The 23,175-nt window shown below is 45.6% G+C and overlaps 1 long non-coding RNA gene across 3 annotated transcripts; it reads right to left on the bottom strand.

Annotated features, from left to right (window-relative positions):
• Window positions 1-1,606: 1,606 nt before the first annotated feature.
• On the bottom strand, window positions 1,607-23,034 carry LOC127323820 (uncharacterized). 3 transcript variants are annotated; one of them, XR_011749054.1, is made up of 5 exons: window positions 22,925-23,034; window positions 19,872-19,933; window positions 17,973-19,781; window positions 4,097-4,964; window positions 1,607-4,010 (listed from the first exon to the last, which is right to left on the bottom strand). It is a non-coding gene; the product is annotated as an uncharacterized lncRNA (long non-coding RNA). The 3 variants fall into 3 exon arrangements; XR_007865982.2 differs by lacking the exon at window positions 22,925-23,034 and adding an exon at window positions 22,509-22,895 and having other exon boundaries at window positions 17,973-19,588; XR_011749053.1 differs by lacking the exon at window positions 22,925-23,034 and adding an exon at window positions 22,509-22,895.
• Between the last annotated feature and the right edge of the window lie 141 nt (window positions 23,035-23,175).

Below are 23,175 nucleotides of genomic sequence, written 5' to 3' on the forward strand. Positions count from 1 at the left end.
GGACGCGGTGGCGGTGCATGACCGTGGAGCAAGGGGTCGGGGCCCCTATGGCGCGGACGCGGTGGCGGGCTCCAGGCGAGTCCCGCGCCGGCGGAGGCACTCTGCGGTAGCGGGCTCCAGGCGAGCCCCGCGCCGGCGGTGGCGGCCTCGAAGGAAGAACTCGCCTGTGCGCCGCCCGACCTCACCTGTGGGACCCGGTTCACCACTTTCTAAGATTTTTTTTGTTATCCTGGCATGTGGGACCCAGTCATCACTGCAATCTAGCCACATCTCATCCCTCCAACCAAACAAGAAATTGGTTATCCCTAACCACATCTCATTTTACCAACCAAACACAGAAATTGGCTATCCCTAACCATGTGGTTGGGGATATCCTCAACCCCTAAAGGATACCCTCTGAACCAAACAGCCCCTAAGTAGCAAAGACTTTGAATTTGATGTCCAATGAAACCCACCCCAGTCATCACATGATAAGATCCCGAGGACCTGAGTGTTTCAGTCAGCTAAACTAAAATCGCATCAATCAGCATTCAGCAACGTATCTCTCGAGCTGCGAAAAATGTGGCGCTGGTCATCATCCGCGACAAGGACACGCATGTTACCTAAACTACAATCGCCTGATCCTGATAAGCGTATGATATTTCTTTTGATTTACCAACACGATTGACAGTGCATGATCTCGATGCAAATGTGGGCGTCGATTACTAGTAAATTCCTGTCAAAATGGTCGTAAGTACGGTTATGACTTATGACACTGCTAATGCTTTTTCTCAAGAATGGGAGCCAACCTAGTTGGAGCAGCGCTAGAACAAGCGCTGACATTTACAAAGAGCCAGAGAGGACACGGTCCGGCAGGTTGACAAGCCAAATTCTGAACATCTAGAAATATCAGAGATCCCTAGTCAGCAAATAAATAACAGATATTACATCGGTTCCAGCAGAGTTCGGCACTACTTATGATTTAAAACATATAACTATCAAGTCTACGACCATCCCTCTCAAAAAAAGGAAGTCTACCAGCATCATTTTTTTTTTCTTTAAGAAATGGTTGCCACTTGTAGTACTCAATTTTTTTTTTTTTTGCTTACTTCAGCTTGTTTTGGTCCTCCCAAATCCTGCAAGTGCACACGCTATGATCCTATGAAGAATGGCCAACAACACGAAACATATGTCATGGATGTAGACGCAAATGAAATATTGCTTGTCTTTTTGTACTATGTGCTCTGTCCGGAGAAATAGCAAAGAAACATAATTTGTCTGAACTTGTGCTGACCGATTATAGGGAAGGAAGAGACAAAAGCAAAGCCAACCGCAGACAGGTGCTCACCTCAGACCGAGTGCACCATCGCGTAGCAGTTTGGAAACACGCAGGCAGTTATTCATGATTCTGCAGGAGCCTATAGAGGCAGTGTTCTGATTGGCAACACCTTTAGTTGCGTTCAGATCAATACCTGGAGAGAGAACCATCAACACTGCTTTGGCACTGGGCATTTTCTTGTCTTGATTTAGAAGAGGAAACTGCAGCTTCTCATTTTTCTATCTTGGTTACATATGATTAGTATTTGTATGAACAGAGAGGTGTATATTATCAAACACATGCGTCGCAATGCTTGAATCAGAACAGCCCTCCAACTAGAGCTTTCCAAACTCATTAGTAAACTTCAGCATATATATTAAACTGGAAAATGCAGTACATTGTTAACTTGATTAGCCGCCTCACAGAAAGTAGCATGGTATTAAGCAGAGGTAGTACTCCTATTTTATTTATGATATATCAACTTCGGACCAACTCATTCTGGAAGATAGTCAAAGGAGTTCTCATGAAAATTGTTGACAAATGTGCTTAACAGAAAAACATATTTTTGTTGTTCTAAGGTAAGGCATGAGAGTGCAATCGTATCTCTCATCTCATCCCAAGAACCTGGGAGGTATTGTACATCAAACATATTCAATATAATTGTCCCTTCTTGCTCACCTTAAACTATCTATTATCATTCTGTGTCGACGTGTACTAGACTTTCTAGGTATTGCTCCAACAGACTCGGCGACTACCATTTGCTACAGGTTGTCCAGTTTGGGTGCAGGTGGACTGAATATCATTAATCTTCTGTCTGCCGACGACAACATTGCCTTTTTGAGGCCAGCACAACTGGCATGAATGTGCTGAAATCGTTTTTTAGGGTTACTAGGTGAGGTCGGGACAGAAGGTGAATTTGAATAAATCCTCGACCTTATTCAGGGATGTGCAACATGAACATGTGAAGACTGAGCTCAAGGGTACCTTTCTGATTCAGATGGAGGCTTTATGCACTATCATGTTATGCGCAGATCGAAGCAGGGATGCTTGAAACATACAAGGGATTGTGCCTGGAGAAAGTACAAACAAGGTTGAAAGGTCAGGGTCTGTGTAATGCCAGTACAGAAGTTTTAGTGAAATCGGTGCTTCAAGTTGTCCCGGATTACACCATGAGCTGCTTCCAGTGTCCAACTTGCCAAGTCCTTTCATGCTGCAAACGATCCAATACCGTTTCTGAAACTGGACATCGCTCGCGCGTTTGACACCGTCTCCTGGCCTTTCCGCATCGAGCTGATGCAGGCATGCAGCGCACATGGGCTTTGGACACCTATGGATCAACTTGGTTTGCCTTCCTCTGTCCACGGCGTCAACACGCATCTTGGTTAACTGTACGCCAGGAGAGGAGATCTTCCATCACCGTGGCGCCCGGCAAGGGGATCCACTGTCGCCGATGTTGTTCATCCTGGTCATGCAGGTATTTCACTGTCTGATCGACATCACTGCTCAACAGGCCTGCATACTAACATCCTCAAGAGCACTGCCACGCCAATTCGATGCAGCGATAAAGAGCGACAGCTCATCACCCAGAATCTGCACTGCCCAGTCAAGGACTTCCCAATCATCTACCTTGGAGTGCCTCTCTCCATTTGGAAATTGTGTGCCGAAGATTTGCAACCCCTCATCGACAAACTGTATGACGAACTTTCTGGGTGGCGTGCCGGGCTAATGTCCAAGGGAGACAGGCTGGTCCTTGTCAAATCTGTGCTTGCGGCAGCACCTATTCATACCATGCTGACCATTGACATGCTAAAACCCATCAAGGAAACTATCGTCAAGTGCCAGCGCTCGTTCTTTTGGTTCTCGGGTCGTGACGATGGTAGAGGCAGCTGCACTGTAGCCTGGATGGACGTCTGTCGGCCTACTGAACTTGGTGGCCTCGGTGTCCTCGATCTGAAACGAGTGAGATGGGCTCTTCGTGCACGCTGGGCATGGCTACGTCATACTGACAGCACAAGGCCGTATGCCAATTTCCCCTTCAAAGTTGGTCTCCATGTCAATGCCCTGGTGCATGCTGCCACTAGAGCTACTCTTTCTGCTCAAAAATAAAAACTAGAGCTACTCTTAGTGACGGTACCACGCTTCTATTCCGGTCTAATAAGTGGATCGCAGGGCAGAGTATCGCTGATTTTGCACCAGAGGTGGTCACAGCAGTAAACCCTCGTGCCTTCAAACGACAGTTGGTTGCTTCAGAGACATTGCTGACCAAGAGATTATCCAGTTCCTGCACCTGGTCGATATTATTGCTGACCAAGAGATTATCCCCGGCACTGAGAACGTGCTCTCTTGGAACCTCTCTGAATCTGGATCATACACTGCCAAATCTGCGTACAACGCTCTCTTTGAAGGTTCTACAATCTTCCCTCATCACAGCTCTCTTTGGGAATGCTGGGCCCCTCTCAAAGGCAAGGTTTTCGCCTGGTTAGCATACCTTGATCGATGTTGGACAGTCGAAAGACGTGTGCGCCACGACCTGTCTAATGATGACACATGTGCGCTCTATGATCAGGAATGAATCAATCTCACACCTGCTAATCCAATGCTCCTTCTCGCAGCAGATATGACACGACCTTCTTTCCAAACCGAACATGTTGATGTGTATGCCAGGGGCAGACGCTCCTGGTTTGCCTCTGCTGCCTCCAATGCCAATCCTTCACTACAAAAAGGAGTTAAATCGATCATCTTGCTCACCATTTGGAGGCTATGGAAATCACGCAACGATGGCATCTTCAAAAACATTACCATCAATAGGAAAAATCTGGTGTTGTCAATCCTTGAGAAGCTAGGCTTTGGATGCTGGCCAGGGTAAAAGCCCTTCGTCCTTTACCCCTCCATGCTAGGCCTCTAGATGATGTTCAGAACTGACCCTGAAAGGCTAACAAATAGTTTCCCCCCCTTCTCTTCCTTGTTTTCTTCTCTTCCTTTTCTTTTCGTTTTCTTGTTGCAGCTTGGCTACGCTGCTGTACTCACATGCTTTCTTTGTGGTTTTCTTCTAATATACCAAGACAAACGCTTCGGACCGTGTTTGGGAAAAAAGAAACGATATAAGCAGTTGAGCTCAGTATCGTCTAACTTCTAGCTAGTGTGATGCGGCAAATGGGGCATGGAAAGTTCAGCGGATTGGGTCGCAGAATATCTGTTGAGCCAAAGACATGTAAGGTTTCCCACCAAGTATGCTTACACTAGGGGATGCAGATGAAGAAAATGGCAGAAGGCAGGGATGAGAATTTCCTCTTATTGTGCAACCAAGGGATGGATGACCCTGTAGCTGTCGGAAGCCGATGTGCCGAACAAGTTCACAATGCATGTCTGGAGACTGGTGAAGAACAACCTTGCTGTGGAAGCAGAGCTTCACCAGCGAAGAATCCAGCTAGGCGGCATCCCATTATGACGTGCTGGAGACACCGCTAGCACACCACCCAGATTTGAGTTTCTGGTTATTCGACTGGTTGGGCTTAATAGTTGAAACGGAAGCAACCTGGTTGGTTACCTCCTGAGGATGCTGGGTAGGTTAGTGTGGTCCTTAGGGATCAGCAGGGTACTTTTGCCATTTTTCCTCCATGACTGATCCACAAGGTGGCGAGATCCTAGCCCGTGTCAGGCAGTGAATCTGGCAAAAGAGGTTGGTGACATAGGCATCCCAAATGGGCCTGCCGAAGATAGTACCCGGGGTTTACTGAAGGCCCACTACCCGAAGAATAAGAAGATTCGGGAGCCCAAGATATATCAAGGAAAGTCAAGAGTTGTAATAGGAAGTGTTATCTGTAATCTGGCGGGATGAGTTAGAAACCGTCCCGGACTCTGTAACTTGTATAGCACGAATCCCTCGGCTCCACCTCCTATATAAAGGGGAAGTCGAGGGACGGGGAAATAATCGAATCATTGTCTACAAACCCTAGTTTTCATAATCGTCGAGTACTTTTCGGCTGAAACCTTCGAGATCTACTTACCCTCTACTTCCAACTAAACCCTAGCCTACAATCCATAGGCATTGACAAGTTGATACCTTGTCAATTGGCGCCGTCTGTGGGAATTAGAGGCGTAAGGATCTGATCTCGATGGCACGTTCAAGATCTTCGACATCATCAACTGCAAGCAACACAATGGATCGAGGTAAACAGATCGCTGCTGGTCTTGTCGATTTTGTTCCTCACCCACCCTCCCGTTTGGATGCATATGCGTATCTGGCGGAGCCCATGGAGATGACGTTCGGAAGGTTTCACTTTCGCGTCGAGAAGGAAGGATCGTATCGTGTCGAGGTTCCGATTTCGTCGGGATCGTCGAAGGTCGATTCCGATTTTTCAAGCTATGCGTCGTCAACCGAGTCAGGAGAAGAAGAAACCTCGGCGACACGCTACATCAGCACCAGAACAAGAGAGAAACTCGCCAAGATCTTCAACGACATGTCGTTTGAGTCATCTGCGGACTCATATATAAGCGATGGCTCAAGCAATGTCGACAGCTATGACTTCATCGACAAATCTATCACAGTAGGCAAGGTCTTCATCAATCTCAACGATGATGTCACCAAACCCAACGTAGATCTGAGTACAAAGTATCATCAGATTTACGCTATTGAAGATCAAGAGGAGACATCTGAGGCTTTCGACAGTCTGGGAAATCCATACGTCGATCCCTCCAATCTGCGACAAGGCCTGGGCAACAAATACGTCGGGCCAGAGCCGCGAGATAGAGTTCAACTTTCACAAGCAGCGTGGGACAGAGCCGCGAGAGCTATGAACGGTACAGAACCAATGGCTACCACGGCCACACCAGAGGAATTGCAAGCATATCAATATAGGCTCGCACGAGCTGCGAGGGAATTGGAAAAACAGACAGCTGAGTTGAACAGGAGAAAGGAAGCAGCTTCTGCATCCAGCAGGAGAAGGGCAGATCTGAGTCAACAATCTAGAACTTCGGGTGATAGCCACAGGGAGGCTCGGAACAGAGGAAGATCAAGGTTACAACACATACCCGAAGCAGAAAGAGAGCACTTGGTTCAAAACCTCGACATGTCCTTTATGTCGATAGACACAAGAGGAAACATTATCCCTAAGACACCGGAAAGCTGGGTATATGGCGACACAAGCTTTTATCCTCGCGTCTAAACCACCTCCAGGTGATCCAAGGGAAACACTATACAATATGGCGATAGCAGGAGTTGGAGCTATGGGGACAGCGTTCGTTTCAACGCCTCCCGAAGGAACAGCAAGGCAACATAGTCCACGACCTGCAGCAGCAACGGCGGCAGCCCCTGAAGGACCAAGTGGAGCAAGAGATACGGCAGCACAAGCAAGAGTCGACAGAGCACGACAAAGCAGAAGGGATCATCGGCAATCTCCGGAGCTTAACGACGAAGATATGTGCGGCTTGCCATGCTTCACGAGGAGAGTCCGAAAAACTCGAGTCCCCTCAGGATTCAAGCTACCCGATAATTTCAAGAAGTTCGACGGCCTCCAAGATCCAGAGGATTGGCTAGTCGACTATCTGGAGACGGTGAAGCTGACAGGAGGAACCAGGGCAACAGCTATGCAAAGCATCCAGGTACATTTGAGTGGAGCCGCACGATCTTGGATAAAGAAACTCGCTCCAGGATCCATCGACAGTTGGAAAGTTTCGAGGATGTGTTCGTCAAGAACTTCGCATCCACGTGTAAAAAACCCGCGTCGTTAGAGGAATTGAGAGCATGTCGACAAAAGCCGATGAGCCAATGAGAAAGTACATCCAAAGATGGAATATCATCAAAAATTCAGCAGAAAATATATCCGACGAGAGAGCGATAGATGCGTTTGTCGCAGGAGTCGAGCGTGGAGATTTTGTCGAGGATTTGGGAAGGACCAATCCAAAGACAAGATCCGCGTTAATGGAGATAGCAAATAAATGGGCAGATGGAGAAGACGCTGTCCACAACAAACGGCACAGTCGCCAGAGGAGGACCGTGGTCGAAACTATCAACCGAGGCGAAGATTTCCTCGGCGTGCAGAACTATGACGCTCCGGGACAAATTTCGGCGGGTTTTCGGACAAATACAGGAGGAAGCAACAGAGATGATTACCGGAGAAGCAATGAACAGCGAGGCGATAACAGGGATGATTCACGCAGCGAGGCAAAATAGCGGGCCTAGGTTCCCAAGACCCTTCGTGTCCCCCGAAGAGATGATGAATGGACCGTGCCGGATGCACTTTTTCCTCGACAAAGAACGGTAAAAGACAGTCAGGGCACTTGCGTAAAAGACTGTCGAAATTTTCAGCAATGTTGCGGTACGCAGAAACGCTAACGCGCGGGCAGCACAGAGAAATCCTCGAGAACCTAGAAGCGAGATTCACTTGCCGCCTCCTCCCGCGATCACGAGACGACAATCGGCATCACTCGTAATAGCGGCAGCACCTGCACCACCACCTTATGTTGATCCTAACTCCAATGGAGCAGTGTCGATGATTCGAAGGGAAGGCCGTCCAATAGAGCTCGTAAAGTAATCTCACGACAGTGTTTATGGCGTAGAAAATGCCTCCACCAACAGCTTGAGTACCTTAATTGGTCGGGACAAGATATCGGCTTCACAATAGCAGATCATCCACGACAAGTTCCTCGACCAGAAGCAACAAGACTTATTCTCGCCACAGCTTATCGCGGGATTTGATGTCTCTCGAGTGTTCATAGACGGCGGCAGCAGCTTGAACCTTATGTATGCAGATACATTGAGGAAGATGAACATATCCTTAGCAAACTTGAAACCAATGACACAAGGTTCCACGGCATCACACCGGAGAAACCAAGTTACCCATTGGGAAAGATCAATCTCGACGTTCAGTTTGGGACCCGAGAAAATTATAGAATCGAGAGGCTCGAATTTGAAGTCGTGGATTTTCCGTCGCAGCACCACGCTTCTGTTGGGACGACCGGCATATGCTAGATTTATGGCGGTGCCACACTATACATACCTGTTGTGGAGGATGCCTGGGCCAAAGGGACCAATCACGGTCAAAGGAAGCTTTGCCTTAGCCGATAAATGCGACAAGGATTTTCACCGGCTGTCGAAACTTTCGGGATGCAAGCGAGTACTTGGCGTCAAAAAGCATGACCGATTACGACGTACTACCAGACGTTGGAAGGCCAAACAAAGAATCAACTTTCGATCGAGAAAAATTCAAAAGAGGTGCAGATTCACCCGACAGACCCGAAAAAGACGACATCTATCGCAAACGACATGGATATCGCATAGGAAAGCGCGCTCGTCGAGTTCCTCCGTGAGCACCGGAAAATCTTCGCATGGTGTCCAGTGACATGCCAGGAGTACCCAGGGAACTTGCCGAGCACCACCTAAACTTGGATCCACTAGCGAGACCAATCAAACAACCTTTGCGGCGTTTTTGAACCAAACCGCAAAGCCATCTTTATCGAGAAATCAATCGACTACAAGAAGCCGGTTTTATCAAAGAGATATTCACAGAAGCCACATGGGTAGCAAATCCTGTGTTGGTGCCGAAGAAAAACACTAAGGTCCTTCGCATGTTCGTCGACTTTACGTTTCTCAATAAACATTGTACAAAGGATCACTTTCCCCTCCCGAGGATCGATCAAATTATCGACTCCACGGCTGGATGTGAACGTCTTTCCTTCCTGGATGCATATTCTGGTTATAACCAGATCAGATTGTAAGAAGAAGATGAAGTAAAGACCGCGTTTATTACACCTTACGGCGTGTTTTGCTACGAGAACAATGCCCTTTGGTTTAAAAAATGCGGGAGCAACATATCGAGGATGATGCGAAGTGTTTGGCGACACAGATCGGGAAGAACGTGCAAGTATACATTGATGATGTCGTCATAACATCAAAAAAGGGGGCAACGCTGATCGAGGATCTCAAGGAAACCTTCGACAACCTTGATAAGTTACGCCTCAAACCGAACCCGACGAAGTGTTCTTTCGGCGTCCCAACAGGAGAACTTCGGGGTTTCTAGTTTCAGCAAGAGGGATCGAAGCAAATCCCGATAAAATACAAGCTATCGTAACAATGAGGAAGCCAACAAAGTTGAAAGAAATACAACAGCTAATCGGGCGAGTCGCAGCTTTGAGCAGATTCGTCGCTAGGGTGGGTGAAAAAGCGTTACCATTTTACGCTTTGATAAAGCAAGGAGATAAATTCCGGTGGAACGAAGAAGCCGAAACGAGCTTTCGAGGATTTGAAGCGCACAATCTCGACACCACCAATTTTGGTGGCGCCAAAAGAAAGGGAACCTCTCCCGTCGTATATCGCAGCCACGCCCCAAGTGGTGAGCACGGTGCTAGTTGTTGAAAGGGAAGAAGAAGGAAAACTCCACGGCGTGCAGAGGCCGATATACTTCGTTAGCGAAGTTTTATCGCCCTCAAAACAAAGGTATCCTCGGTACCAAAAGATAGCATATGGAGTGTTCACGACAAAGAAAATTGCGCCACTATTTTTCGGCACATCCGATCATAGTGGTCAACGAAGCTCCCTTGTCAAATATCTTGAACAACCCGAAGCTACGGGTCGTGTCTCCCTTTGGGGAATAGAACTTTCCCTCGGGACATCACGTATGAAAAAAGAAAAGCAATAAAGTCGCAAATATCGCCGGACTTCATCGCAGAGTGGATGGAGTTGCAAAATACAGGACCTCCAGATTTGTCGAGAACTTGGACCATGAACTTTGACGGGTCCAAAAGACTAGAAGGAGCCGGCGCAGAGTAGTACTCATATCACCCGAAGGCGACAAGTTAAAGTACATCCTTCGGATGACGTTCCCTAACGCATCTAACAATGAAGCGAGAATATGAGGCTCTCATACACGGGATGAAGATGGCGAAATCTGCGGTGCAACTCGACTAAAAATCTTTGGCGACTCACGGTTGGTGGCTCGGCAAGTTATGAACCAATGTGACGCAGTCAATGATAGCATGATGGCGTACAAGGAGGTGTACAACGAGCTCGAGAAGTTGTTCGATGGATGCGAAGTAAATCATATTAGCAGGTTGAGCAACGACGAAGCCGACGTTCTTGCAAACATCGGGTCACAATGCCTTGCGGTCCCGCCAGTGTATTACGGGAAGAGATAACAGAGAGGTCCACCAAATCAACAAAATCAAAAAAGAAGGAAAAGAAACCCTCGGGGGCTACCAAGGAAAAGCAAGAGGAAGAAGAAGAAGATCGGGACCTGGTCATGGTGATACGAATACCGTGGATGCGGCCGTACATATCATACATCCTCGGGAAAGAAATACCCGATGATCCAGTTGAGGCAAGACGAGTAATTCGACGCTCCAAAGCCTTCACGGTGGTCAAAGGAGAATTGTATAAGCGAAGTATTTCGGGCGTCTTGCAAAGGTGTGTTACACCGAAGAAGGAAGAATAATTACGAAGGACGTACACGAAGGAATATGTGGCCACCACGCGAGTAGTCGAGCTATTGCAGCCAAGGTCTTTCGGGCAGGATTCTCTTGGTTGACAAGAATCGAGGACGCCAAGGACATAGTAAGAACTTGCGACGCGTGTCAAAGGTTTGCCGCAAAACCTCACTCTCCAAAGCCAGAGCTAGCACCAATACCATTGTCATGGCCCTTTGCTCAATGGGGACTTGATATGGTAGGCAAGTTACACAAATCCTGGCCAGGAGGAAAGGAGTATATGCTAGTAGCTGTCGATAAATTTACAAAGTGGATAGAAGCGAAGCCGATAAATTCACCAGACGGAGCATCCATGATAAAATTCATAAAAGGCCTCGTTTTCGTATTTGGAGTGCCCCACAAAGATCGTCACGTACAACGGCAGTAACTTCACATCCCACGAATTCAAAGATTATTGCGAAGAGGTGGGTATCAAGTTGCACTTTGCGTCAGTTGCACATCCTCAAACCAATGGGCAAGTCGAGAAAGCCAATGGTATAATCTGCAATGGCATCAAGAAACGCTTGTTAGGACCACTTTGGAAAAAGCTCGACATACCCGGCCGTAAGAACTACCAAGTGTGTTGTGGAGCATCGAACAACACCAAACACAAGAACACAGAAACTCCGTTTTTCTTGGTTCATGGAGCAGAAGCAGTACTACCAATCGAGATAGAGCACAACTCTCCACGTGTCGTCGAATATGACGAACAAGTGTCGAGAAAAGCACTAGAAGACGACGTGGACGCACTTGATGAAGCCCGAGACGAAGTATTGTCTCGGGTAACCAAATACCAACAGGACTTGAAGAATTACCACAGTCGACGTTTGCGGCCAAGATCTTTTCAGGTGGGAGACCTAGTTCTTCGGCTCACGCAAAAAAGTCATGAAAAACTCGAGTCACCATGGCTTGGCCCTTACATTGTCACGGAAGTAATCGGAGGAGGAGCATACGGGATAAAGGACAAGAAGACAGGGGTGGAGGAGCCAAACCCCCGGAACGTGGCGCAACTCGGGCGGTTCTACGCCTAGAGTCGAAATATAGTCCTTGTAAAACTTCAATATACCGAAACGCCCGCGAGTTTTCAGACGCACTCTTTTCCTTTTTCGGGGCACCGAGTGGGGCCGGAGAAGGTTTTTAATGAGGCGGGCTCGCGGTGCTGCAATATAATAAAGATAGTGTCAATATACCTTTCTCTTTATCGACATGTTCAAAGTCTTCGCTCCGACGAATTTCAATATAGTCCATCAAAAAAGAAAAAACCTTGCCTTGGTATTAAAATACCTCGTGAGTCAGTACAAAATAGTACTCAATAAAGAAGCTCGAGGGCTCATATTCGCCATAAATATATAAATGCCTTGGTTCAAAACCTCGCAAATATATAAATACAGTAAAGAGTCACCGAAACACTCGGGGGCTAGACGAACAGAGAAATATAATGATTGCTTTACAATATAGTCATGGATTACAAAGAAGAAGTATCTACAAGAGGAAAATAACTAATCTTGATTCAATATGTCATCAAGAGTAACTCTGTTTTCTTCGGGAGCAAGACCAAGAAAATCGGCATAATGGCCATCGGCAAAAAGTCGGCGTCCATCCGAAGAAGGTCCTCAATCATTTCTTCGGCTATAGGCGTAACCTTCGTGTTAATCCCGTCAACACCAACTCTTCGACGTTGTACCTTTTGATGAACTTTTGCGACAACTTGGGTAAGGTCAAGATTTGAGTGGCAGATCCGGAGCATGATAAGAGCAAATGCGCGCCACTACCGGGTTGAGCTTTGACAAAATCATGGATCTGCGAGCATCCTTGAATCTTTCCATCAATTCGGGGAGAGTTTTTGGTTGGACGTTCCGAGGAAACATGGAGTTGTAAACCATGGACAAGGTCTTGGTACGAAGTCAAGGAAATCGCGAGTTTGAGAGGTGCGATCTTGGAATCTGACAATTTGTCGGGTCCTCTCTGGGGTAGCCCAAAACAAAGAACCATGGTCCAGGGAAAGGTTAACAAGGAGGTTCGTCCTAGCATTTACCCTCTCTTCCTCGGCAGCAGCATCAGTAAAGGAACCTATCAAAACAACGAAGGGGAAACCTTTAAGAGACATAGCATGAGGATGAAAGATATCGGAGGATGAAGCAAGCATACCCGACATATACGCACCGGCTTCATTCATTAATTCGAGCATGAAATTCTCTCGAGTGGTTGCCTTTTCAGCCTCGGAAGCGGCAATTTCCTTAGCAGCCACGGCCTCGCGAGCTTGGCTGAAGAGCAACTTTTCGGCTTCGATGACTTACGAGATTGCTCCATCATCACAAGTGTTTGCTTCTTCGCATATCGAAGGCTGCTGTCGAAGCTCATCCAGTTCTTGCGACAAGGTATCGTCGACAGTGCGATATCGGCAAAAGTTCTCCTCGCGAGAAGAAGGCGAAACATCGGAAGGAGCGGAAGATGGAGTATAGTTATCAAATATCAATCGAAATTTAAACAAGACAACATCAAACAACAAGCAAAGATAGAGTTTTCATTGATCTCTCGGAATAATTACAAAGGCATTACAGTGGAGCTAAGGAAGTACGTGTCGCCAAATGGCTACTTTGGCGACAAGAGCAAAAGAAACATAGAAAGAAAAATAAAGAGGCATGCAACTAGACCTCCGGCCTTGATGAGCTAGGAGTCGACGCCGGCTTGATCCCGAGATAGGCCAAGATCTTCTTCGTGTTGGGCTTGGCTGCCTTAATCAACGACCTCCATCTTGATTGCTCTATCTCGCTCGGTGTCGCCAACTTTCATCCAGTCAATAGTCTGTCTGTCGATCGGCAACCAACGCGACAGTGTTCTCAACGGCAACCTTCATATTCTCTTGGCGCATCTTCGGTCCAAGGTCTTCCGGTGTATTGAACATCTTGGCAAGGTTGAGGAAAGTCGCAGCTCCTCTTTCTTCGGGAAGAAGTAGGGGAACAATGCGACAACACTTTGCGCTAGCATTCGACACACCTTCACGAATCTCGGATCCATGAAGCTCCGGATAGGAAAGTGCGTCAAGGACAGGGTCATTGATGAGGATTCGTCGATCAAAGTCCTGGTTTGTTTGGGCTGTCAAGGAAACAAAGCATTAGTGAAAAGACAAGAAACAACGATTCTCATAAAAATAGAAGGGATCGGCAAAATTATCGAAAGTGCGGCGACTACGAGTTTTCAGCGCTTGAGGATTCCTTCTTCACGAGAAGCTTGCGCGACTTTGTGCTCATCCAAGGCAGCTGTAGCATCCTCAAGTTTTTTCTGCGGTTCCTCGACACCGGCAGCTTTCGCCTTGGCTTCATCGGCTTCGGCCTTGGCTTTGCTAGCAGCGAGTTCGGCTTTCTTGCGAGCCGCCTCACTTTGCTCAAGTTTTCGAGCAAGTGCGTTGGCGCGTTCGTTGGCCTCTGCAAGTTTCTCTGTCGAGATATGGAAAAGAGAGAGAAGAAAGATCAAAATCGCGAAAAGCAACAGGAGTAAAAAATCAAGGAAAAACAGCAAGTATAAAAGTCGTTACCTTCGACTCTATTAGCATATTCACGGTATCCAATAAATTGGGAACCGATGCGGAGAAGATCTTTGATCATAGGCTGTTCAAGGTGAACACAGCAAGAGAAACATCGGCATGAAAAAGAGAAAAGGTGTGAAAAAACAAAATAAGGAAAATATAGATGTCGACAAGCTTACATCATCTAAGAGCAGAGTCGACGAACTGCCCAACTGAGGGGCAGGTTCAACAATCTTTTCAACCCTTGTCCTTTTTGGTGAAGGAGCAAGGGGGCTTGATGGTGGAGTAGTAGTGACGACGTTTTGTTGAGGAGGCGAGGTTTCTTCTCATTCAACTAGCGTGTCTGAAGCAAGTACAGTACGTGACGTGCTTGTCCGAGGAGCCACGTCAGTAGTTGGTACTTCTTCCTCGTCATCACTGTTGATCAAAAAATCGGCAGCATAAAAAGCAAGACAAGATAAATATTTCGAGTAAAAAAAAAAAAAAAAAGGGGGAGAAATAAAGACGACTTACGAGCTGACGAGGGATTCAACATAAGGATCGTAAGCTGCTTTCGGATGAGAAGGAACAACTTCTTCAGCCTTAGAAGTGCCAGAATCCTCGGCATCGAGTCCTTTTCCTTTTGTTCCTTGGAGAAACAGCGGGGAGGAAGGGATTGCGTCGACTCACCGGCTTCGAGACTCAACTTCTTTTTCGTGAGAAGCCGCAGATTTGTGAGAACCCGCGACTTCACTTTCAGGAATAGAAGAACCTTGAGTATCTTCGGCAACGATGGCCTGTTCTTCGACTTCTCCATCCTCAGGAAGAGGAGGAAGGGAAGACATAGTAGGATGGTTCTGCAAGAAAATAGCGACAAAAGAAAATTAGCGAGATACCAATACAATGAGATGCAAGGAAAAGTTTAGAACAAGACAGAAACTCGAGAAGACAAAATACCTCGGGAAGAGGATTGGAAGCACTGTATGGTTCTACTCGACAAGAGGAGGGAATAGGATCCTTCTTGGCTAGTCGAGAAACTCTTCGAACCAATTTCTCCAAGTCCTTTACGTAAAGATCGTTGGAGATTCTGTTGGCGTCGTTTTGCCGTAGTACGTCCAAAGGGGATTTTTGCGAGCCTGAAGAGGCTGCACTCTAATCCTAAGGAAGTAGGCGATGATTTGAACACCGGACAGCTCTTTGCCTCGAGTGTTTTGAAGCGAGATGAATACGAGACATGAGTGCCTCTGTCGCCTTTTCTCTTCCTCGAAGCTTCGGCATCTCGGGAGCGGCGGCGCTGAATTCCCGGCACTTCCGTCGAAAGGAACTATGTTGTGTTCAACGGAGTTGGCGCTTTCTTCGTGAATGTAGAGCCACTTTTTGCGCCATCCTTGGACGTAATCGGGAAATTTGACGTCGAAATAATCGACATCAGTACGAACACAGATAACAACGCCACCTATGTTATAAGTGACGTTGTGGGAGCCATTGCGGCGGAGGCAGAAAATGCGTTTCCACAGAGCCCAATTGGGAGGGATTCCGAGGAAGCATTCGCAAAGTGTGATGAAAATAGAAATGTGAAGGATGGAATTGGGGGTCAACTGGTGCAGTTGAATCCCATAAACGAAAAGAAGGCCGCGGAGGAAATCGTGAATTGGGGTCGAAAGACCACTTATAAGGTGATCAACAAAACTAACCCGGTACTCCATTGGAGGCTTGGGGTAGCTTTCTTCGCTGGGAAAGCGGATGGCGTCTTCCTTCTTCATGAGGCCAAGCCTCTTCAGCATGTTGATGTCCTGGTTGGAGATTTTAGATCTCTCCCACTCAAGATCCTCGGCGGCCATCTTGGATTCTGGAGTACTGTGGCGAGTGAGTCGCGTGCGCGGTGGCATCAACGGCAATGGGCAGAGCAATGCTCGTGAGTGCGGATGATCAGAGAGAGTTGGGCGCAGGGGAAGCTTTTGCGAAGAGGAACAGATGAGCGGCGCAAGCGAGGGGATGAACGGAGGTTGAAGAAAGGTTTATATAAGAATCGGGTGAAGCAGTGCGCCGTTGGATGAAGAAATCGTGTGGTGAAAAAAGATCTCCTAGATACAAGGGTAAAAAGGTATTTTTACTGAGATAGGCGTTACCGTATGTGCGCCAGAAAAAGCGGAGGACGTGTGTCCCCCACTTGCACGACGTGTCAACGTGGTGGAAGCAATGGACCCACAGGGCAGAAAAATCACGACTATTCAACAGGGATGAAGTAAATTTGGTTAAGGGAAGCATGTCGACAAGGAAAATAAAAGAAGATTGGCGACAGGGAGAATTATTAAATACTTCGGGAGCCTTTGATCAAATACAAGTTTTTGCCCAAATGCTCGGGGGCTACTTCGACAAAAAGTAAAATTTCGAGTACGGCAATATAGAAATTGCGGGAGCCTACAACCAAGCACAAGTCCTTGGCTGTAGCCTCGGGGGCTACTCCCATCGGGAGCGCTGTTCGCGCACCCGAGAGATAAAAAAAGAAGAAGAAAGAGATCATATTGGGAAAAAAATGACAATATAGCGACAAGGTGGACTAAAATGTTGAGCCTACAACCAAGCACAAGTTCTTGGTTGTAGCCTCGGGGGCTACTCCCATCGGGAACGCTGTTCGCGTGCCCGATGAAATTAACAAAGGAAAAATAGAAAAGCAAGAGAGTATATTTCGAGTTATAATTAACTCTACATATACTCCCATCGGGAGAACAATATAAGTCAAAATTGACTCGATAAAATGTGCCATTCCAACAGCCGGAAAAGCACTCGACAATATATTCTCATAACGCCGAAGTTGCGATCAATTTACGAATGCCGCAAATTTGCGAAGGTAAGACCCTGCATCCGTTCTGGGCGTGGCATCGCCAAAGACTGCGCTCTGCTACCTTTATCCGTATCAACAGATACGAAGAAAAATCCTAACGGACGCGTTAGGTACCCGATAAATTTGACTGGGACTCGACAGAATGGTAAGACCTTAAGCGGCACCTGTCGAAGTTTACACCAGTATCCCGAGATCATGTCCAGGGACGTGATCTTGAAGTAGGTTTTTGCGGATTGCTACTAGAGCAGTTAACTAGTACCTGATCCGTCAGATGAACTAGCCCCAACTACCATTATCCCTGTACAATATAGAATTTTATGTGAAGAAATATAAAAAAGTTGAAGCTTTCGAATAAAAATAAACAGTGGAGATTTTACCTGATTCTACGATTCAAGCAAAATCTCGGGGGCTACTGACATAGGCATCCCAAATGGGCCTGCCGAAGATAGTACCCGGGGTTTACTGAAGGCCCACTACCCGAAGAATAAGAAGATTCGGGAGCCCAAGATATATCAAGGAAAGTCAAGAGTTGTAATAGGAAGTGTTATCTGTAATCTGGTGGGATGAGTTAGAAACCGTCCCGGACTCTGTAACTTGTATAGCACGAATCCCTCGGCTCCACCTCCTATATAAAGGGGAAGTCGAGGGACGAGGAAATAATCGAATCATTGTCTACAAACCCTAGTTTTCATAATCGTCGAGTACTTTTCGGCTGAAACCTTCGAGATCTACTTACCCTCTACTTCCAACTAAACCCTAGCCTACAATCCATAGGCATTGACAAGTTGATACCTTGTCAGTTGGTGTCAACAAGCTTGTGGTAGACTCTGACAATGTGAATGTGGCGGTGCTTAAGAAATACTCACATCGTTTGATGCGTGGACCTCTCGCTTTGGAGATCAAGAAAGTACCCACTGCAATTTGAAGAACTTTCACTTGTGGCAGCGTGACAATGGGACAATATACTTGCTGATAGTTTTACTAAGGCTGGCTGGCCTAATCAGCAGATCACTACTTGCTCCGGGTTTCTTTACATGTGGGTAGATATTCATTATATGACTCAAACTCATTTGACGTGTCTGCAACATGTTCTGATGCTCATGAATCTAGGTTCAAATCCCGCTGTTACACCTGTGAGGATGTAGATTTATGAGCACAATTATCTTCATTAGCATAAACAAAGTTAGCAAATTTTTGGAAGGTGGAGTCTCATTGGCCTTTATTAACTGTAGTGTGCATTTTATTTCTCAAGCTCCTTAGCTCTTCTGCAGAGATCTTCCATCCTCGACTAACACATTTGCTTTTGGATCACTTCTGTGTCCACTGCCTCTACCTTCCCATGATCCACCTCTATCATTTCCTCTTCCCCTTCAACGGTTTGGCTTGTGTAGGACACCACAATTACGACCCAAGTGTTCGACCTCACCACAATGTAAACAGTCTGTTGTCTCGTTATTCCTAGTAACTTTGAAGACTGACTAAAGTGGAGTCATTGTATTACTCCTCATTACCTTCAACCTGAACTCCTCATGCCCAACTATAGCCTCCTCCATATTAGGGAGAGTAGGTTGATGAAACAGAGTAGTAAACCTCCCCTTGAACTCTGAGTAACGCCCTTCAGAAATTGTACTACCAACTGAGTGCGTTCAATCCATTTTTTCATAACAGATGTGCAATCTGCATGAGGCAACTCAAGAGAATCATAGTTTTTTTTTTCGAAAAGGGGGAAAAATCGCCCCAGCTTCTGCATCCAAAGAATCATAGTGATCAAGGTCAACCCACAAGTGTTGCAGCTTGGCAACATATTCCATCACAGAGGGCTCCCCCTGCTACACGTCATCAACTTCACATTCTCTGCTCCAGAATATAGCTTTGACAAGATCTGTCATATCTCCTGTGTGCCTGACATAGTGGCAGGGTCATAGACACAACGATGCCACCACTGAAGTAGTGGCACTCCAATTTTTCCACTCAGTACTAGACTTGTCTATTGGTTGATTCTCATTGGACAAAGCTTTCTAACCTCCTTGTCTGCAAGATCAGCAACGACCTTCTATACCAGCTTAAGTAATTTTTTGTTCCTTCCAACTTGGTGTAATTTGGTATGAATTCCATCTCCTGTGCTTGGTCTGCATGTGTAACAATTGATTTGCTTGATGATGGAGTCCCACTCATCTTAGCTGTAATCAGTTGTGCTAAGTGCTACTGCTCTAGCACCAACTCTTTGACCCAGCATTGCCTACTCCTAGTGCTCTAGTAATTTCTTTTTCTTTTTCTTTTAGGTATGAAGTCTGAGGTGGTTTGGAAAAAGCTCCAGGTTTGGGAAAAACTCCGGAATCTCCTTCCACCTTTTCTTTTTGAGAAAAGGGAATCACTTTGTACAGGAATCTGTACATATGGGCCTTTCTGCCTAGACTGGATCTTCATGGGTGTCAACATAGCGTGTCCAGAACCTGACTCCAAACTTCTTCCTATTACCAACCTACAAAACGATGAATTGTTCCATTGACGCCAGCTTGATATGAATGGGGTGTAGCCAAATAAAACATGTGAACTTAACAAAATATGTTCACTCGATAAATCCAATCACGAGAACAATGGCTATATAGTGTATTTCTCTGCATAGCTGAACTCACGAATCTTCACACATCACAGTTTTACACTTTTACTACTCCCTGCGTTTCATTTGAAATAAGACCACGACAAGAATTATGGAACAGAGGGAGTAGTAGTTTGCTAAAGGAATGGATGGGAGTTTTGCATACCTGAACTCCAACAAAGTTTCCGTAAGCCAGTCACGATATTGGACAAGCTGCATATTTCCATCCTACAACGAGAAGAGATATGCTCAGACAGTCGGACTGACAAGGTGAAAATACGACACTAAGGTTCAGAAACCGCATATTTGCGGAAACAATAGAAGGGGTGCTGATTTCAATTAGCACTACAAGTATCGGTTTTCACAATAAAACAGCGAAAGCAACTATTCTTCATCTTAGCCTATAATGTTTCTGTTATAGGAAACAGAAGGCACAAATATGCCCACAAAGCATATTAAAATGAGAAATGCCGACATGACTTGACAGAAGTTTCTTGTCAATGTACAATTTGATACAAGTTAAAAGGACAGATTTAGTAGTATCAGGAATGTTAACACTTGGAGTTGTGCTACTTCATAAGTTATATTTTGTTTCCAATATCCCACATGCCCTGCTAACAAGTCTGAACTTTCAAAACATGGATGCATACAACCTTCCTTTAAGGATACAAATGTTTTTTCTTCTCAAGCGACATCAAACTAAGTGTCATTTGTAGTAGAAGAAAATCTCATAATGGTGCCAAACGTTCACCAAATGGGCTTTATATAGCTAAGTACAAATGAAATCATAGAGCCTTCCATGCTACAAACATAGCAATTTCAAACAACATACACAATATCATGATAAGATTCATGAACTTGTGCCATTGGTAATTCTAACGATAGTATGTGGGTGTATATGTTGGAGCTCCTAACTGTACAGGAAAAAACGGCTACACACTAGACATCATGAGTGTACTGTTGCATAATGCAACAACTGTAGTTATTGAATATCGAGCAATCTAACAGCATGAAGCAGATCAAAATTCTGAGAGATTGGGTTGTCTCACGTACTTAACAGCTATTTTAACTTTTAAGAGATGTTACAATAAAATGGCGTAAGCTACAACTTTCACTCGGTAGGTGAGCTACAACCGTCTCTAAGAGTTATAATAGGCCAATACCATGAAATTAAATAAATAAAGGTTCCAAAAGAAGAGGAACAGAGGTTAATTTGATTCCTCTCTTCATCAAAAAGACACTCCATACATTATAATCTGTGTAAACTTGTGTCTTATCACTTGTTACATAGGTGCAAAGCTGCCAAACAGGATTGCTTGGTAAATTTATCTCTGGTATGGAGGCATGGAGCACAAGGAAATGTGATTAACTTCATTTTTCATCCGTTGTATTACAACCACAGTTTCAGAATGACGGTTTATCGCCGATGTGAGCATGTATACTTCTGCTATGAATTTCAGAATTGATATGATCAATTGTTAAGGCATTTATAGTAAAAGTAGCATCAGAACATTTTTGAAATTATCCATATAACGCAGCAGAAGCCATAGACTATTGAAATATCTAGTGCAGTAACTTGGTCTACTTGTCAGTTAGACACTCTGTTGTATTTTGCTAAAATGCGGACTTTGTGGTATTACAGAGGGAAATCTCCTGAAACGAAGCATTTACTATTTCTGTCAGCCCTAGCTCGGTGTCATATATGGGTAAGAGATAATATTACCTAAGTCCAAACTATTAAAAAACTTTAATTTCAATGAGTGATATTAGAAGTTCAATCATACTTTGAAAAGGAGGTTGCAACTTGCAAATACATCATGTCATAAAAGCGCATGAATACAGAATACTGATGGTCCATACTAACGGTAGCGTGTCTAATAGAAAAAACTGCACTGTTGTGCGACAAAGAGGCTGGTAGATGTAAAGAAGAAAAGAAGCTTTAATGTTAGCATAAATTGAGTTTCTAACCTGATGCCGACTTAATTGGTTTACAAAAAAAAAAGCTTTTGGCGACATCATTCTAGAATGATCACTTTAGTAGATTCTTGCAGACATGCTCAATATTCATCAAAAGACAACGATGTGTACCTAGGAACATGATGGCGACACTACCTGAGCTAATTTGTCCGTACAAAAACCTAAACCACGCTGCTAAACCAAAAGACTGTGGATACTTCCAAAGGGGCTAGCTGAATTTTATTCTAGTGCAAACTGAATATACTAATTTATCAACTACTCTGTGAAGCCCGGCATTGGTAGTAAATAAAACTTCCGTGACTTTCAGAAAGGACCCTTATCAGCCAGTATAGAATATAATATGGTATTCCCTTAATATTCTGTAACTTTTGAATGACAGATGAGCATTGCACCAAAAGACAATGGTAAAGAACAGCTGCTCTATACATTTTCAACAACCTTTTCTGAGAAAAAAATAGTAATCAAAGCACTACTCACCATGGAGATTCCCAAAGAGGGACACAAATGTTTAATCACCTGAACTCTTTCACCACCAGGAGCATGCAGTTGAAACTAAACTAACCTTTAATCTAGTCAAAAGCCCCACCAAGCTCCATATGTTTTATCCGTGTGGGACAAGTGATAATAATCAACATACTAAAGCAAGGAATGACGGCCACCACCACCATGAATGTTTCCTCCGATCCCAAAGCTCTGAAAGGTATATACTACCACCTAAACAACAGCTACACACAGCGCCAAATGACAAACACGCAAGTAAGGTCCCCAGGAACAATCTATCCCCTCTCTGACGCCGACACGTGATCTCCAGGACAAGAACATCTACCTCGCGAGTGCAGCATTACGTCGAACATCTTGAGTGCGCCCCAGGACCCCTGGAGAGCTCCACCTACCAACACATGCGGCGAGCGCAGCCAAGTAACTACCCGCTCCGAAGAAGCCACCTTGTCATCTTCTGCTTGTTGCGCCGCTCCTGCGCAACTGAGCTTTTAAGAACAATTGATTCCTCGGTGGTCCTTACTCCTTACACACCCGCGTGCGCACGAAAACTAGCAAGGCTAGTTGGATCCGATGATAGAACAACTGGACTGGGTTGAGGTGGTTTACAGGAGTTGGTCAAAGCCAATTTACAATGGTTGGACTTGCGACACAGGAAGACGATGATGAGATGTGCGCACGAGTCTGAAATGTAGTCACCCAAAACGATCTAGATGAAAACAGTACGGATCCAAGAAAGCTTACATTGTCATCGGAAAGCATTGGAACGGATTAACCCCTCGTTCGTCGCCGCCGGTGGCAGGAGTGGATGGACGGGCACGGAGAGTGGCGGTGGCACCGTGGCACACAACAGCGCTCCCGCAATTTTAGAACGCATAGAAAAATAGAAACTTCCAATAGCTCGCTAGGTTGCGCCACAACGCTACCATGTGGTATTATAAGTGGTGAGCAACTAAACAATTGTTCCTCTCAAAACAAAAACAAAAAACTAAACA

This window comes from Lolium perenne, chromosome 7, assembly GCF_019359855.2.
Source record: "Lolium perenne isolate Kyuss_39 chromosome 7, Kyuss_2.0, whole genome shotgun sequence".
Taxonomy (NCBI): Eukaryota; Viridiplantae; Streptophyta; class Magnoliopsida; order Poales; family Poaceae; genus Lolium; species Lolium perenne.